Here is a 12,762-nt window from a genome sequence, read left to right as displayed (position 1 = left end):
AGAGGTTGTCCTTTATTGGAGATGTGAATTTTTTTTTGTTGAGGATATTGTAGAAGAAGATACTGCTCAGGCCCTGATGGCCCTTAAGATCTCTTCTAATTCTATCATTGTATAGTTCAAAGAAATATCCTAAATTTCAATCTCAATAATATATTTAGAGGATACCATTTTGAGGTAATGATGAAATCTTAATTACCCAAAATCTTCAGTCTAAACTAGAATTCTTTTAGTGTGCCCAACTCTTAGGAGAAACTGTTAAATCATAGAAACATAAACTGTTATTACAAATTTAGCTTAAAAAAAGTTATTTTGGGTCAGTTCACATTTAGTCTTATCTCCTCTGCTTGAATCCATTTTACAATGAAAATTGATCTTCATAATGATGGCCCTGAGGTATTACAAGGTCTTCAGTCATCATAAAAAGATTCAATTATATTCAGTAGACTGGACATACTAAATCAGAAAATAAATTAATGCATTTTACAAAGATTACCAAAAAAAGAGATTGAAACAAACAGTATTTTCTGGTTAAAACTCAGTTGAACAGAAAATTAAATTTGCCAAAAACTCCCATTTATTTAGCATTCAGGTTAATGGGATTTTTTATTTTTTACTCTATATACATGGAGTCCCCATATAAGGGATTTCATTTTAACATGTTCCCTAGTGGCTAATGTAAATATTAATGTAACATTATTCTGGTTTTGGTATTGCATTTTGAATCATTGAATCTTGGAAACTCACCCCTGGAATTAGAGTAACTTTTTAACTCTCTGAGCATGAATTGTCTCAGAAACATACTTAGCAATTTTTCATTTAGCCACTTTAGTGATAAAAAAAAAAACTCAAACTGATCAAGGATTATGGTATAGATCTTTGCTAATATTTGGAGTAAGAGTTGAACTAGAGAATACCAGAGGTACTTTTCTAATTCTTCCCAACATTTACTTACTATCTGCCTCCTTTTCTTCCAGTATAAAATAAGGATAATAATGGTACCTACATCCTAAAGTTAGTTATGAAGATTAAATTACATGATATTTGTTAAATACTTAGCATAGAGCAGTGATGGCAAACCTATGGCATGTGTGCCAAAAAGGGCAAACAGAGCCCTCTCTGTGGGCTCTCATACCTACAGTTGCCCACCAGAGATCATTAATAGAAAGCCAGAGGGACTTGAGACAGAGTTCTCCTCCCCCTCTCAATGCACCTGAGGACATTTCTCACTTTACCTGCCCCTATGCCCATCACCCAATAGGAGCACTTCCTCCCTCCCCTGTCTGGGGTAAGACACTGGGGGTGGGGCTCACATGCTACATGAGGGGGGCAGTGTAGATGGCAGCCTATTGAGTCTGTGGTAAAGGTGATTCCTCTACTTGGGTTGGAGAGGAGCAGAGCTCACAGAGTGGCACATAGCAAGGAGGGGAACAGAACACTGAGGCTAATCTCCTCCCTGTCTCCACAGGTGCCTCTCATCACCTGCCCCTCTACCCAGCAGACCAATGGGAGTGCATCCTCCCTCCCCTGTCTTGGGTAAGGAGGGGGCCTGATGGAGGGAGGCCAAACAGATGGCTGGGGTGGTGGGGTTGTGGCAGTCTGTCAATCTGGGGGGGCATGGCACTGCCCCAGTCTGAGGGGGACAGGGTCCATCTCTAAAAGGTTGGCCATCACTGGCATAGAACATGGCACATAGTAGGTACTTACAAATGCTTCTTTCCTCTAGGGTTCTCTAATTCTATGATATTATAGAAGGAAATTCCCTTATTTACTTTTTAATTTATTATTACCAAAAGAAAAATGATTCTAAAGAAGCTGTTGTTTGAAGACAATATGATACTTTCATTGAATATTGAAACACTATAAAGCCTCCTCCAAAACCTATATATTCACTCAAAAGAATTCAATTTAACCCTCCACATTGAAAAGCAACCTTAATGAAAAAATGTATATTATAATATGCATGCACACATCTCTGATTTAATCAATCAGTACAGATATATATGTATAAAAATATATAGATATATGCATATATAATAGAAATTATAGATGGTTAATTAAGAAAGTTCTGACTTGAATAAAAGAAATGGAATAGCCTGAGAGGTATTTGAGGTATTTGCTGCATTTTCAATGTTCATTTTCAATCACTTGAAGCTGTTCACTATCATAAAGTCTATTGTTTAACATGCCTATTTCCCTAGGGATACTATCTGGCTATAAATAACAGGATATGGGGATTTTTCTTTAAAAATGTATTTAGATGCTCCAAAAGAGAAATAAAAGTACAGATGGTAAAAATAGGCCAAAGGATACTATCAATGAAAATAAGCATAACAGCAAAAATAACAGTCAGTATTTATATATTGGCCCACAGAAAGAGTAATCTGTAGAGGTGTGGATAAATAGAGACATATCAAGATGATGCCCATGATCTCCCTGGTCTAGAAGTCAGTCCTCTATTATGGTTCAGTAAACACCTTTTTGATAACTGTTAAATGGATTATAATTATCTAATTTGGGTCCATTTTCAAAACTGAAGCACTCCACACCCCTAGTCAAACTAGGACTAGGTATCTGGCCTGATCTGGACTATGCTAGTCATCCTTGGCCTATGCCATCACCAAAACTATAATTTAAAACAAAAATTGAAATAGCTCAAGAGGTTATAAAAATAAAAGTTGGAACAACTACATTCTAACTTAATTATATAAAAATTTTGTTGGCTTTTATTTTAAATGTAATTATACCCTTTTGCAATGGATAATACATAACTGATTTGAAGACAAAATATACTGTAGAAGTTAAAAGTACAATTAAAGGCAATAGACATAGTTTAAGTAGTAAGAAAATTGAAATGCCTAGTTAAAATGCTCAAATCCAGAAAATGCGATCCATTATATTTATTGTTCGATTTATAATTATCATTACCAATGGATAGAAAAGGCCACTGTTTGCTTTATGAATACTTTAGTCAGAGATAGTATGAAAGCAAGTAAATTGAAGTGGAATTTTAAAAGAATACAAGTAGGCACTACTTGATCATCATCAAAAAATTTTGTTTAATCAATGGAAATTAAAGAAGTTGTATCACCATCTCCTTTGGCCCTGCATCTAAAGGACCACTGGACCCATCTAGTTGACTTGCATCTGAAACCTATTGTATGTGTCATCTCTATTAGAACATAAGTTCCATAAAAGGCAGGAATTGTCATCTTCCTTTACTACTTGTATCTTCATAGTGCTCTATGCAGTCTTATATACATTAAATAAAGCACTTATTTGTTTTCATTCAGAGACAAGAGGGGAAAATTTTCTGTAGATAAATATCTGCCTTTCTAAACAAAAAATTAAGGACCTATGTCTGTCTTATATGCTCTGAGGCAGAGTGGAAGTAAACAAAACAAGAGAAACAATATAAATATTGAAAGGAAGAATGTAAGCAAAAGAAAAAACCTCAACATTGTTCAATAATAATTAATAAACTTCCCCCAGACAAGATTTGAAAAAATAACATTTCTCTCTTCTTTGCAATCATAGAACTTATATATCATATGCTGCCAGTTTCAGTTAAATGTTGCTTAGTTTTTACCATAGCTATTATAAGGATGGAATAGTGACTTCAATTATTGACTGAAAAGGAATTTCAATTAGCAGAATCATCAATAAAACCACATTTTGAAAAAGTTTGTGCTGAAGAATAAGTAAACCTAAGACATTAGTAATGTCATTGGTATGTTTATTATTTTTAATCAATTGTAATTATTATGTTTAATCAATTAATCAAACATTTATGATGGACCTATAACATATCAATCACTATTCTAGGTTCTGAGGATAGAAATTATAGAGTGTAACTGTCACTTTCTTCAAAGATCTTATATCCTTCTTTGGGGAAAAGAGGACAACAGATAAATAGAGAATATATACTCCTGATAGTACAAAGGAATGTGAAGGGGCTAATCACTGGGACAATCACAAAAGGTCTCTTGAAGACATATGATATTTCAGTTGTGCATTGAAGGGAGTTTGAAAGAAAGAATTCAAAGAAGTAGAGATGAGGAAATAAAGCATTAACGAACTAGCATTGGCAATAAGGTCAGTTAAATCATAAATTATTATTATTAAATTATTAAACATCAAATTATATTCTAAGAACAGTGCTAAGTATTAGAGATATGCAGAAAAGCCAAAGTCAACCTACCTGCCCTTAAGGACCTCCCAATCTAATAGGGGACCAACAACTATAAATAAAAAAGTTACACAGTATGTAGGATTAATAGAATACAATTAACAGACAGACGGCACTAGAATAGAGAGGGACTGGGAAAAGCTTCCTATTATTCCATCTTATGAAAAGTGGGATTTTATCAAGGCCTCGAAAGAAAAACAGGTAAATCAAGAGGTGAACATGAGGAGGGAGATCATTATAGGCATGGGGATAGTGTGAGAAAAAGCCCAGAATTGAGAGAAAGGGTATCTTGTTCATAGAACAGCAAGGAAGCAAATATCACTGTTGTGGGGGACTTGAGCTGATGGGTACTCTTTGCAAGAATGAAAGATTTCATAATTTAGCTTAGAAATTTATTTGGAATTCCTGTTGAATTTTGCTGGGAGGGCAGCATATATAGAAAGCTGCCTCCTGGAAAGGATGAACTCTGGGGGTTTTATATACACTTTATTTACAGCAGGTGCTACCTGACTTGAAGAGGGTATAAATTCAGGCAAAAGTGTGTATGTGGGGGGAGACATCTGACCGGAGTCAGAGCAGTGTCTTATGTACTGAAGACATAGGGTTTAGCCAGACATAGTTTAGGGGGGGCAAGCAGATGTCTTAGATACGACCCATGGTATGGGGACATAACCAGAATATGTATATCTATATCCCTCTTGAAACCTGGGGGAGAGTCCAAGGAAAATAATTCTCTCAAAGGTCTATCTTATCCTTAAGTCTTATCATTAGCCTTAACAAGAATGCAAGGAAACAAAGAAGGAATTTCCTTGCTTGCAGTTTGACCTGAAGCACTTCTTTAATTTGAGGGTACAAAGTCCTATGCCATCATTGGATCAAAGATTACATGGGCATGGGAGGCATCAAGTACAAGAAGAATGGAAAAGTGTAAGAAGTGACCAAGTTATGAAGGGCTTTAAAAGCCAGAGGATTTTATATTTTATGTTGGCAACAATATAAAACAGCTGACATTTATTGATTAAGGTAACATAGTCAGAATTGTATGACAGGAAAATCACTTTGCAGTTGAATGGAGGATGTACTGGAATAGGTAGAATCTTTGGCAAGAAGACTAACCAGCAGAATTTTTCAAGAGTCCAGACATAAGGTGACAAGGGCTTCTATTTAGATAATGGCAGTATAGAAGGATGGAGGTGATATATTCAAGAGATGTTATGAAGGTAAAAATCAATAAGCCTTTGCAATGGATTAGATAGAGTTAGTGATGATGATAAGCTGAGGATGACAACTAGGTTGAGAGTCTGGAGAACTGGAAGAATGCTGGTGACCTTAGCAGTAAAAGGGAAATTTGGTAGGGAACACTGTGTAAGGGGTAAATGCATTCCATTTTAGATTCACTGTGTTTAAAAAGTCTACTTGACTTACAGTTTGCAATTCTCAAAGGCAGTCATAGATGCAAGACTGGTGTCAGCAGAGATATTAGAGCTGGATAAGTGGATCTGAGAATCATCAGTACAGAGATGATAATTAAATGAGCTAATGAGATCAGGAAGTAAAATAGTTTGGAGAAAGAAAAAGAGAAGGCCTATGATAGAGGTCTATGGGACAGCCATGGTTAATGGGTGTAATCTGGATGGGAATTCAGCAAAGGATATTAAAAAGGAAAAGTTATTAAGGAAGCCAGGAAAGAGTGGTGTCTTGAAAAACTACAAAGAAGAGTGTATCAAGAAGAAAATGTTATCTCAGCAGTGTCAAAAGCTACAGAGAGGTCAAGAAGAATGAGAATTGAGAAAAGGCCATTGAATTTGACAATTAGATAATCAATGGTAACTTTGGAGAGAACAGTTTGGTTGAATGATGAAGTCAGAAAAAAAAGCTGGTTTGTAAGGAGTGAAGAAGAAAGGAAGAGAAGTGGAACCTTCTATTGTAGACAGTCTTCTCAAGGAATTTAGCCACAATGGAAAGATGGAAGGACAAAGTGAGGGTACTTGGTGGATGACAGAGACATGAGTATGTTTGTAGGCAGTAGGAAAGGAGTCAGTAGACAGGAAAAGATTGATAATAAATAAGAGAATAGAGATGAAAGAGGAGACAAGATAGAATGAGATCTTTTGCTCAGATAGAGGGGATTTCTTTGGCAAAGAGTAAGATTATCTCTTTTTAATATAAGAGTAAAGGAGGAAATAATGACAAAAGGTATCTGAGTGATATGAAGTGAAGAAAGTGGGAGCAGGGCAAGCTCTCATTAAATGACCTTTTCTTCAGAAAAATATGAGGCAAGCTTCTCAAAGAGAGTTTGGGAAGAAAGGGAACCATGCAGATCTGAGGAGGAATGAAAAGTTTGGGAAGAAATGATGTGGAAAGTTGGATAATGAATTGATAAGGGAGTCATAGAAGGATTGTCTGGCAACAGTTAGGGTCTACTTGAATTTGCATAACATTAATTCTTAGTGGACCCAGTCAGGGGGTTGTGCAATTTTTTTCCACTTTCATTCCATTGTATGTGCAGGAGCAAAGCAAAATGATAGTAGTGGCATGGAACTTGGGGTTTCCATTTCCTGGAATTAGAAGTCACAAGAGGAAGATTTGATATGGGATGGCAGTGGGAGATGTGGAAAGCCAAAAGACAAGGGAATTTCAGAGTTACTAAATACTACATTGAATAAGTACATTTGTAGGTGATGACAAGATAAAGAGGCTGATCATCTTTATGTGTGCCTAAAGTGAAGTAGAGAAATAGGTCATAAGAAGTGATTTAATAGATTATGCTAGTGAAGGATTAAGACATTTGTGAGAACTTCAATATGTGCCTTCAAGTCACCTAGTCTGAGTGCAGAAGTTGGAGAGAAAAGATAATGAGCCAGGCACTGAATTCATTGATAAGGGAAAAAGTATCCTGGAGGTCCATAGATGACACTGATTGGGTGGAAGAGGTGAAATTTATGGACCTCAAAGGAAAGGGTACTAAATGTTGGTGGTAGGGGAAGAATGTAGTAGTGGCAGTGGGGAGCAAGAAATAGTCCAACTCCCCTACCTGAATCAGGGGAAAAGAAGATAGAAATATGTGAAAGTGAAACAGGGACTGAAAAGTGTGGCTACATAATCAGAGGTGAGTCAGGTCTCAGTGATTGACAGAAGACAAAAGAAATGGAAGCAAAAGAAGTATTTTTCTATGTTGTGCTGGTGAGCAAGGAGGCTGTGGTTTTAGTCACCCTTCTACCTTCTCCTTTTTTGTGGATCACTTTATTCTCCCCCTTTAGCATGATTTTTCTCTCTAGACAATATCCTGACTTCTCTGGGAGTCACTTTTTTTTTCTAAATAAGCCCTGAACCAGTGCCAGAAGAACTAGTCACAGTCCCTCAGACACTGCTGACTAATTGCTTAGAAGGAAAACCTAGTATAAGTATTCTCTCTGCCCTGGGACATTGTAAAAATAAATCAACAGTTCTCTACAGCTCTGATCCCCAAGCCAGTGAGACTGCTTTGGCAGAATACTGTAGTTTTAAATCTCTCTTTTTCCCTCTTCCAGGATACATCTCCCAAATACCTACTCCCAAATGAATTCCCAATAGCATAGCCAGCCTAGCAACGTGAGTGGTTAACAGTTTTTTGTTAAAATTATAGGCTTAAGAAACATAGAAAATGTTTAAACAAAGAAAGATAAACAAAAATTTTTGCAATGCAAAATCTTCTCCTGTGAGAGAAGAGAAGGGGTCAATTGGTAGAGGGGAAATGAAGAATCACTATCAACTCTTTAGTCCTAGAGAGTTTCCAGGAACACAACCCACATCTTATACATGAATCAGTCTCCCTGTCAGTTTCCAGGGTCCTGCTTCCTCTGCTTTACTACCCATGCTGCTGGCACCTAATGAATCCACTGGCCATATAACCTAAGCTGCAACTACTCATATATATATACACACACACACACACACACACACACACTCTCAAGACTTCTATTCCCCACAATCCCTTAAGGACAAGAGGATGGGTCTATGAGCTACCTCAGTCCCCTTCCACCAGTCCTGAGGGCAGGAAAAATCTTTCCAGGGTTAAGAACTCTGCCTGGAATATGAGGATTTCCTCCATAGTCCCAGAAGTCATAGAGGAGACAATCTGTTCAAAGTCTTGGAGGTAGAATGGAATTTCATGTGAAGAAAGATAGGAGAGAAAGCAGGCCAGTTTAGTCAAAGCGTAGAATTTCAAAGGGATGGGAAGCGTGATGTTTCAGCTGAAAAGGTAAACTGTAGACAGATTGTGAAGGGCTTTAATTTCTAAATAGAATAGTTTGCCTTTTAACCTAAAAATACTACATCGCTGGTGCTTTTTGAGCCGAGGAGTAAAATTTAAACATAGAAGAAGGTGATTGTTTTCAAGAAGACATATCAGAAAGTTATTACAAAAGTTTTGCAGTAAGATGTGGTATGAAAGGAGAAAAGCAGACAAGACATAGGAGATATGGAGGAAATGAAATCTTTTTACACAAAGTTTAGAAACCACTGGTATACAGTGTAGATTTCTTAGACATTTCATTGCTATTTACAATTTAACTTTCCCTCTTCACTTGAGTGGCTTTTCCAATGGATTATAGTTTCTTTCATGCATATGATTCAAATGGATAGGATGTATTAAATATTAAAGGAAAACAAAAAATTAAAACGCTTTGCCAAGTTTATAAGGGTGTGTGTGTTTTTTCGGGACCGGGGTTAAATTTTTAAGGACAAAACTTGGTAAAATTGGAAAGTGAGATGAGTCATCAACAGAAGGCACTTTCCTGAAACAAGGAGGGGCTGTGGAAATGTGCAAAATGATTAAAAAGTTGACAGGATTTGATGACAGTTTTTAAAACCTATTCACTTTGGCCTGTAAAATAATGAGAAACAGAGATTGGAATCCTTTATAGAGCACAATTAGAGGTCTCAAATTGATTAATAATGAAACGGGAATGAACTAAGTGCCATAAACATTCAAGTTTGGTGAATCACACCTTAATGACCACCAATCAGTTCCCTACAACGACTCTGGAAAAATTGATGGGAATACCAGATCCAGTATGGAAATAACTCAGAGGCCCCAGGTCTGAAAGGAAATTTGCTAGTAATTCAAAAACAAGAACAAAAGAAAAACTAGATTTGGAAGGCATATAATAGAACTACTGTCAGATAGCCCATCTTAATGCCTGAAATAAATATTATTATTATTAAAGCATCTGGAAATAACTGCAGTGAGATGAAAAAAAGGACAAAGTTTCCAGAGGAAGGAATGTGAGTCAATTGGTGCACTGTGACCCTCACTATAAATTAAATTTGCTCTGATAAAGGAATAAGAAACTTTTTAATATTCTTAATGGTGTTAATGGTACTATACGCTATATTATGGGGGGAAAAGGACCAGCAGCAAGATCAAAAGAACCCTATTTTCCTTTCTTCAGTGAATCATAGGAATGTATGTGTGTAGGTGTACATGTGTGATTGTATGTGCATGTGTATGTATGTTTGTGTGCATGTGCATGTGAATGTGTGTGTGCATCTGCATTCGGTATGCATGTATATATGCCCTGTGTGTAAGTATTTACATGCATGTGTCTTGGTTTCCTCATCTACACTAATATCTAGACTCTCCACCTCAGGGGGTTGCTGTGAGGATCAAACAAGTATATAAAACGCTATAAACATGCCAGCTCTTATAATCCCCAAACCCTACACTCTATAGAAAAAAGTAGCATGGTTTTGGAGTTAGGAATGCCAGAGTTTGCGTCCTGCCTCACTCATAGACTAGCTGCATGAGGGTGAGAAAGCCGGCGAATCTCTCCAATCTCGGTCTGTGCTGGCAAACTGGTGGCATGTGTGCCAGAGGGGGCCGGTCCCTTCCCCCTCTCCACCACGCCATTTTCATATGACTCACCCCTCTGCCCAGCAGCCCAATGGGATCCTTTCCCTCCCTCCCCTGTCTGGGGTGAGGCAGGGGCACACAGGCAGAGTGAAGAGCAGTTTGGCCGCTTAAGCTTCTCTGGCTAGTTCTCTAAAACTATAAGCTGCAGAACAATACTGCTTCATCCATAGGAGTTTCCATACAGGGAGTTCTCTGCAATGGAGGAATCACGGGTGGAGACCACACTATGTATCCGTAAAAATGCTTTGAATAAATCAGTGAATAGGATGTAGCAAAAGGATCACATAATATTATAGTATACTCAGCCCTATTGATCACAGGTTTCTTAATCTCCTCAACTTTAATCTTCTATCATGGGAATGTTTTGAGTATTAGTTCATTGTGAATACAGAAATATAGCACAAATTTATGATGAAAAACAGAAGAAGGAAGGTGAGCTCGCCTGATCAAAGTCAGAATATTGGCCAGATCTTGTAGTATAAGAAATTTATACTGAAAGAAATTATAGTCAGAATAGCCAAGTTACTAACTCATATGTGAGCCAATCATCTATATCAGGCTTTGACAGTCTCCAGGTGTCAAGCATTTTGTTACCTTTTTTTTTTTTGGAAATACCTCCATAGCAACCAGTTTCTTTCTAATGGTAATATGATATTATAATAGTAAACGTATTTGTAAATCACAATTAGAGCTTCACGAGAAAAGAAACCGAGTTTTATCTAAATATTATATATCTTTGCCCTCTTCCCTGCTAGGACCCAGAATAATGTTTTTTTTTCATTAGGATGAACGTTTAATAAATGTTTATTGAACTGGATTTTTTTAAAATGTGTTGAATGAATAACTGAATAAATGAATGAGTCCACCATTATTTAAGAGAATAGATGGATTTTACCAGTGTCTCCTTAGGCAGAATTCTGAACTGCCCTTGTCTAGAAGTAAGATCAAAATGCCTTATTTATGTAGTCCAGCTTAGAATGTGATATGAGGCAGAAAAGACATCCAAAATAACAAAAACTAACATCAAGTCCCTTTAGATTTTATTTCAATAAGACCTTTCTTCCTCATACACACACACACACACACACACACACACACACACACACACACATAATTGCCATCATTAAAATGGGATATGTGCATGTGTGAGAATTATAATAATCATAAAAATAGTTTCATTTAAAAAGCACCCTTTCTTTTTCAAAGAGCTAGGTATATTGTAGACATGTAGGTAGTACAGTGGATAGAGCACCAGTTCTTGAGTCAGGAAGACCTGAGTCCAAATCTAGCCTCATACACTCTCTGTGTGTCCCAGAGCAAGTCCCTTAACCCTGTTTGTCTTGGATTCCTCATCTATGAGTTATATTAGAAAATTAAAAGTTAGTTCAGTATCTTTGCCAAGAAAACCCAAAATAGAGGGTAGTTTGATGGCTCGGTGGATTGATAGCCAGGGCTAGAGATGAGAGGTCCTGGGTTCAAATCTAGCCTTAGACACTTCCCAGTTATGTGACTCAGGGCAAATCACTTAACTCCCTTTGCCTAGCCTTACTGCTCTTCTGCCTTGGAACCAATAAAAAGAATTGATTCTAAGATGGAAGGTAAGGATTAAAAAAAATAATAAAAGAAAACCCCAAATGGGGTCACAAGGAGTTGGATATTACTGAAATGACTCAACAGCAAATATACATATAAATATATATATATATTTCACATATATATTTTAAAACATAAATAAAATGAAATAACATAGGGCATAAGAGAGCCTCACTTTAAAATACAAAGTAAATAGAACCTAAAGGATTTAACCTAAAGGAAGGGGGCTTCTCTTTTAAGCCATGTAAAGAATAGTGAATTTAGAGTCAAAGAATCTATTTTTGAAACCTATATCTGCCCCTTACTCTGTTACCCTGGGCAAGTCATTTAACTAGACTCTCTCTGAGCCCAATTCCTTCATCTGTATAATGAGATAGTTTGACTGGATTATATCTAGCTCTGACTCAATAATCATGTGTAATAATATGATCACAGATTTAGAGGTGCATGGCCTTTTTTCTCTCCATGATATAAGTATCTATATATTTCAGTGTCACACATTCCTATATTTTGTCCATTATACTCAATTTCAGGCTTGTGAAGAGACCCATAACTAACTCTTCTTGCTGTTGTCTCATATGTTTTTATTTTTTTTCCCTCTAGATCTCTGTATCTGGAATTGTATTATATATCTGCAATGGAACATAAGATATAGGAAGTGATTGCCAGTAGACAGCTGCATTTGCAAGCTTTCTCCAGACAAATGCAAACATTTTTTCCACCTTAAAAGTCTTAAGTTCTTAAATAAGATGCTCAAATATTCAATTTAACTAAAATAGAAAAAATATAAAATATCAACTAACCAATGTATGTTCCTTAAAAATGTATTCCAACTTCACAAAATGGAATTAGAATTTTTAAAACTCTCTGCCCTTGCTTCAAAGATTAATATAACAATGTCTAACATATTCCACACTACAGCATCCAAACTGGCACCTTAAAATAGCATTCTCTATTAAAAATCATCAAAAGAAACATCCTACTGTATCCACACCTCAGAGATATTTGTATCCAGTCAATTGAGATATCACACTGTGATAGGTCATTAAAGGCAAGCCATAGTCAGAATGTAGTCTCTTTAGATAATAGT

This window comes from Gracilinanus agilis, chromosome 1 (genome assembly GCF_016433145.1).
Source record: "Gracilinanus agilis isolate LMUSP501 chromosome 1, AgileGrace, whole genome shotgun sequence".
Taxonomy (NCBI): Eukaryota; Metazoa; Chordata; class Mammalia; order Didelphimorphia; family Didelphidae; genus Gracilinanus; species Gracilinanus agilis.
The sequence above is the reverse complement of the archived record's forward strand: the minus strand, read 5'-3'. Positions refer to the sequence as shown.